The 6,459-nt window shown below is 53.0% G+C and overlaps 1 pseudogene; it reads left to right on the top strand.

Moving 5' to 3' along the window:
• The first annotated feature begins 856 nt into the window (after positions 1 to 856).
• Positions 857 to 3,502, top strand: LOC141164212 (E3 ubiquitin-protein ligase TRIM11-like; annotated as a pseudogene).
• The last annotated feature ends 2,957 nt before the right edge of the window (positions 3,503 to 6,459 follow it).

The raw sequence follows: 6,459 nt of genomic DNA, 5'->3' as shown, positions 1-6,459 counted from the left end.
TTGGCGCCAAATTTAAACCCCGCTCTGCTGATTGGTCGTGGTTGGCAACCGCAACTAATCAACATTATTGGCGCCAAATTTAATCCCCGCTCTGCTGATTGGTCGCGGTTGCCGGCCACGACCAATCAGCAGTATTGGCGCAAAATTTAAACCCCGCTCTGCTGATTGGTCGCGGTTGCCAGCCGCGACCAATCAGCGATTTTGGCGCCAAATTTAAACACCGCTCTGCTGATTGGTCGCGGCCGGCGATTGCGACCAATCAGCATTATTGGCGCCAAATTTAAACCCCGCTCAGCTGATTGGTCGCGACCGCCGGCCGCCACCAATCAGCGATTTTGGCACCAAATTTAAACCCCGCTCTGCTGATTGGTCGCGGTTGCCGGCCGCGACTAATCAGCATTGTTGGCGCCAAATTGCTGGCCGCGACTAATCAGCATTATTGCCGCCAAATTTAAACACCGCTCCGCAGATTGGTCACGTTCGCTGGCCGCGACCTATCAGCATTATTGGCGCAAAATTTAAACCCCGCTCTGCTGATTAGTCGCGACTGCCGGCCATGACCAATCAGCGATGTAGTCGCCAAATTTCAACACCGCTTTGCTGATTGGTTGCAGTTCCCGGCCGCGACCAATCAGCGATTTTGGTGCCAAATTTAAACACCGCTCTGCTGATTGCGCCCGGTCTGCCGCATACATATTCTAGAATACCCGATGCGTTAGAATCGGGCCACCATCTAGTACATCATATTTAGATGACTGAATAGCTTTTACAATTCTGCCACCCCCTGTGACTACATAGCTGAACCCGCCCTTTGCTTTCAAAGTTTCCGAAAATTGTAGTTTCGTTTCTCTTTTCCTTCGTCAGCCATGGCGTCTGCTGATCTGAGAGACGAGCTGCTCTGCTCCATCTGTTTATCTATTTTTAAGGATCCTGTAACCCTGAGATGTGGACACAACTTCTGCCGGGTCTGTGTTGATCGTGTGCTGGATACACAGGACGAGTCTGGAGTTTATTCTTGTCCTGAATGTAGAAAAAGGTTTCAGGAGCGGCCGGCACTGATGAGGAATGTAAGAGGGTGACCAGGACCTGGTCATGCACCTTGTCTGTATGTGTACATATAATGCCATATCCTGTTTGCAATATGAAAAGGTTTTATGATTAATTGCCCTACATGTTAGTAGAGGGTAGTGTAGGAAAGGGTTAAGGAATTTAGGAGCTGCTGAGTGTGGGAGGAGCAGATTCAGTGGATCAGAGAGTAGTTTCCTGGTTGCAGTGAGTTCCTGGGAGAGAGAGAAAGCTGTAAGACAAGTACAGTTGGTGGTCCAGGGGGCACCTTTGGCACAAGTTGTCCAGCAGAGAAGAACCTGTACTCAGACACTCTGAACAGACGTTTCCGTACGTTCGGGACCTACGGTCCATAGGATTCACAGTGAGTTGTGTCTCCACAAGCCTTCAGAGAAGGGGAAGCCGGATGGGAAACAGTCAGTACAGGGACTCTTACTACTGCAAGGGTCTTAAAGACCAGGAGTGTTCGCTATGAAAGGGACAACTCGGGACAAATGGACACTGAACATCTATATGTGCGGTGTGTCGAACGGTGACCCTGGTGGAGTCGGTATGCAATGTTATGTGCTGTATGAAGATATTTACAAATAGTAAAGTTCTTTTTTATAAAATGGAACAGAACTCCTTAAATGTGTGTGCGGCCGTTCCTGAGATGAGAAGACTGAAGACGGCAGAGATCTATGATCCAGATGTGAGTGTCCTGCACCACACACACAACAAGGGAAAATTGGGACTTTTATCTTTGTCAGGGTACCAGGGTATGGGAACACATCAGTCGTTGGCCAGAACTACTACCCTGAGTCCCTTACAAGGAACATAAATCTTCATAATGTAGCAGAACGTTTCCTGATTACTCGGCAAGAACAAAAGGAGATCACCGGGATCTGCTGCGCTTACTGTGTGGACTCTCCCGTACCTGCTGTTAGATCCTGTCTACACTGTGAGGCTTCTCTGTGTGACAAACACCTGAGGTCTCAGCAAATCACCAGAATACGTCTTATCTGATCCCAGCACTTCTCTGGAGAAAAGGAAATGTTCTGTCCATAAGAAGATCCTGGAATATTACTGCACTGAGGACGCTGCTTGTATCTATGTGTCCTGCAGTTTGGCCGGAGAACATCAGGGACACCAGGTGAAGATGCTGGATGAGGTCTCAGAAAAGATGAAGGCGAAACTAAGAAATTTTCTCCAGAAAATGACCAAGCAGAGAGAAAACACAGATGAAAAAGTCCGGAGCTTGGAGGAGCACTGGAGAAAAGCTCAGAAAAAAGCAGCTGGAGAAGCCGAGAGAGTCACTGTCCTGTGTACAGACATCAGGAGACGGGTGGACGACCTGGAGAAGAAGGTCCTGAGTGAGATCTCCAGGCAGGAAAAGGAAGAGTCACTGTCACTGTCTGCTCTGATCCATCAGTTGGAGATAAAGAAGGACGAGCTGTCCAGGAAGATGAGACACATTGAGGAGCTGTGTAACATGACGGATCCACTGACTGTCTTAAAGGAACCAGACACCGGTGACTTGTGTGATCCTGAGGAGGAGGAAGGTGATGAGGACACAGGGGGACATGATAAACAGCTCCATGATGGAGATGACCTGGATGTGGCTGTGATCTCACACACATTACACACATTATGTAACATAATAACAGATATAAGGAGCGGGATATATGTGGAGGGTCCTGCAGACATATTACTGGATGTAAACACAGCTTCTAATAATCTCCTTATATCAGACGACCTGAAAACTGCAACCGGGACAGAAGAGAAGCAGAAACGTCCAGAAACAGCAGAGATATTCCAGTATAATCAGGTGATGAGCAGGAGGGGATTTACCTCAGGACGACATTACTGGGATGTGAATTGCAGTAGATCAGGGTGGTGGAGGGTGGGGATGTGTTATCCCAGTATAGACAGGAGGGGGCGTCCGTCACTGATTGGAGGTAATAACAAGTCCTGGAGTTTGTGGAGATATAATAATCAGTATTTAGTGATACATGACAGTAAAGAGATCCGGTTTCCTGACAAGATCTCCAGTGATAGAGTCAGGATATGTCTGGATTCTGGGGCCGGGCAGCTGTCCTTTTATGAGCTGTGTGACCCCATCAGCCACTTACACACCTTCACTGCCACCTTCTCCGAGCCCCTTCATGCTGCATCATCTATCTATATATATATAATCGTCTTATCCCGTCTGTCTGTCTGTGTGTCTGTCTGTCCAGGAAATCCCGCGTCGCTCATTAGTCCGCCAGCGGCCAATCAGCGCCGCTGGATTTCTGAAAAAAGATGGCGGCCGTTAGCGGCTCATCTGCGGGACGGAGCTGAGTGGCGATGCAGCCGGGAGATGACCGGCGCGAGGCGCTCATCTCCCGGCCGATAGCAGTGGAAGGACCGCCGCGTCGCTGACCTCCATGCGGAAGGGAGGACCGGGGAGCGGCGCTGCCTGTGCGGATATTTCCGCTCCGAGAACCTGGGACATGAGCGGCCGCTCGCAGCAGAAGTATCCCGACCCGCCGCGATGCTCCCCGGTCCTCCCTTCACACCTTAGCCGCTGATCTCCCCACAGTATCCGCATGGTGTTACAAAGGTCCGGACATTTGTGTTAAAAATCGCTGATTGGTCGCTGGCGCTGCCTGCGACCAATCACCGATTTGGGCGCCAAATTTAAATATCGGCCGCGACCAATCAGCACAGCGGTGTTTAAATGTGGAGCCAAGATCGGTGATTGGTCGCGGCCGATATTTAAATTTGGCGCCCAAATCGGTGATTGGTCGCGGCCAGCGCCAGCGACCAATCAGCGATTTTTAACACAAATGTCCGGACCTTTGTAACACCATGCGGATACTGAGGGGACATCAGCGGCTAGGGTGTGAAGGGAGGACCGGGGAGCGGCGCTGCGGGTCGGGATACTTCTGCTGCGAGCAGTCGCTCATGTCCCGGGTTCTCGAAGCGGAAGTATCCGACCAGGCAGCGGCGCTCCCCGCTCCTCACTAATACGATTCCGCTCCCCACCAATACGATTCGCTGATTGGTCGCGTGCGGAGAGCGCGACCAATCAGTGATCTTGGCGCTAAAGTTAAACACCGCTCTGCTGATTGGTCGCGGCCGCTGCCCGCGACCAATCACCGATTTGGGCGCCACATTTAAATAGCGGCCGCGACCAATCACCGATCTTGCCGCCACATTTAAACACTGCTGTGCTAATTGGTCGCGGACGCCAGCCGCGACCAATCAGCGAGCTTGGCGCCAAATTTAAACAACGCTCTGCTGATTGGTCGCGGACGCCAGACGCGTCCAATCAGCGAGATTGGCGCCAAATTTAAACAATGCTCTGCTGATTGATCGCGGTCGCTGGCCGAGATCAATCAGCAGTATTGGCGCAAAATTTAAACAACGCTCTGCTGATTGGTCGCGGCCGGCGACCAATCAGCGATTCTGGCGCCAAATTTAAACCCCGCTCTGCTGATTGGTCGCGGTCGCCGGCCGTGACCAATCAGCAGTATTGTCGCCAAATTTAAACACCTCTTTGCTGATTGGTCGCGGTCGCGACTAATCAGCGATTTTGGTGCCAAATTTAAACACGCTCTCCATTCCTCACTAACACGGTTCGCTGATTGGTCGCGGCCGCCGCCCGCGACCAATCAGCGAGATTGGCGCCAAATTTAAACAACGCTCTGCTGATTGGTCGCGACTAATCTGCGATTTTGGTGCCAAATTTAAACGCCACTCTGATAATTGCGCCCCGTCGGCCGCATACCTATTCTAGAATACCCGATGCGTTCGAATCGGGCCACCATCTAGTATATATATAATCGTCTTATCCCGTCTGTCTGTCTGTCCTGGAAATCCCGCGTCGCTCATTGGTCCGGCAACGGCCAATCAGCGCCGCGGGATTTCTGAAAAAAGATGGCGGCCGTTAGCGGCTCATCTGCGGGTCGGAGCTCAGCGGCGATGCAGCCGGGAGATGAACGCCGCGAGGCGCTCATCTCCCGGCCGGTACCAGCAGAAGGACCTCGACCGCCGGACCCATCTGAGGGACGGAGATGCAGCCGGGAGATGAGCGGCGCGAGGCGCTCATCTCCCGGCCGGTAGCAGCGGAAGGACCCCGACCGCCGGCGCCGCTGACCTCCATGCGGAAGGGAGGACCGGGTAGCGGCGCTGCAGGTCGGGATACTTCTGCTGCGAGCGCCCGCTCATGTCCCGGGTTCTCGCAGCGGAAGTATCCGCACAGGCAGCGCCGCTGACATCCATGCTGCTAGGGTGTGAAGGGAGGGCCGGGGAGCGGCGCGGACATCCAATTGGTCGTGGCCGCTATTTAAATGTGCCGCACAAATCGGTGATTGGTCGCGGTCTTGGCCCGCTGCCAATCACTGATCGTGCCGCAAAAGTTAAACACTACTGTGCTGATTGGTCGCGGACCCTGCCCGCGACCAATCACCGATTTGGGCGCCACATTTAAATATTGGCCGCGACCAATCACCGATCTTGGCGCCACATTTAAACACCGCTGTGCTGATTGGTCGCCGATGGTGGGCGTGACCAATCACCGATTTGGGCGCCACATTTAAATATCGGCCGCGACCAATCACCGATTTTGGCGCCACATTTAAATAGCGTCCGCGACCAATCAGTACAGCGGTGTTTAAATGTGGAGCCAAAATCGGTGATTGGTCGAGCCCAGCGTCGGCGACCAATCAGCACAGCGGTGTTTAAATGTGGAGCCAAGATCGGTGATTGGTCGCGGCCGATATTTAAATTTGGCGCCCAAATCGGTGATTGGTCGCGGGCAGCGCCAGCGACCAATCAGCGATTTTTAACACAAATGTCCGGACCTTTGTAACACCATGCGGATACTGTGGGGACATCAGCGGCTAGGGTGTCAAGGGAGGACCGGGGAGCGGCGCTGCGGGTCGGGATACTTCTGCTGCGAGCAGTCGCTCATTTCCCGGCTTCTCGCAGCGGATGTAGCCGCACAGGCAGCGGCGCTCCCCGGTCCTCACTAATACGATTCCGCTCCCCGGTCCTCACCAATACGATTCGCTGATTGGTCGCGCTCTCCGCACGCGACCAATCAGTGATCTTGGCGCTAAAGTTAAACACCGCTCTGCTGATTGGTCGCGGCCGCTGCCCGCGACCAATCACCGATTTGGGCGCCACATTTAAATAGCGGCCGCGACCAATCACCGATCTTGCCGCCACATTTAAACACTGCTCTGCTGATTGGTCGCGGATGCCGGCCGCGACCAATCAGCGATTTTGGCGCCAAATTTAAACCCTGCTCTGCTAATTGGTCGCGGATGCCGGCCGCGACCAATCAGCAATATTGGCGCCAAATTTAAACACCGCTCTACTGATTAGTCGCAACCACCGGCCGTGACCAAATTTAAACACCGCTTCGCT

The sequence above is a fragment of the Phyllobates terribilis genome, unplaced genomic scaffold (assembly GCF_046119375.1).
Source record: "Phyllobates terribilis strain yellow unplaced genomic scaffold, ASM4611937v1 Scaffold_10__3_contigs__length_209671492, whole genome shotgun sequence".
Classification (NCBI taxonomy): Eukaryota; Metazoa; Chordata; class Amphibia; order Anura; family Dendrobatidae; genus Phyllobates; species Phyllobates terribilis.
The sequence above is the reverse complement of the archived record's forward strand: the minus strand, read 5'-3'. Positions and strand labels throughout refer to the sequence as shown.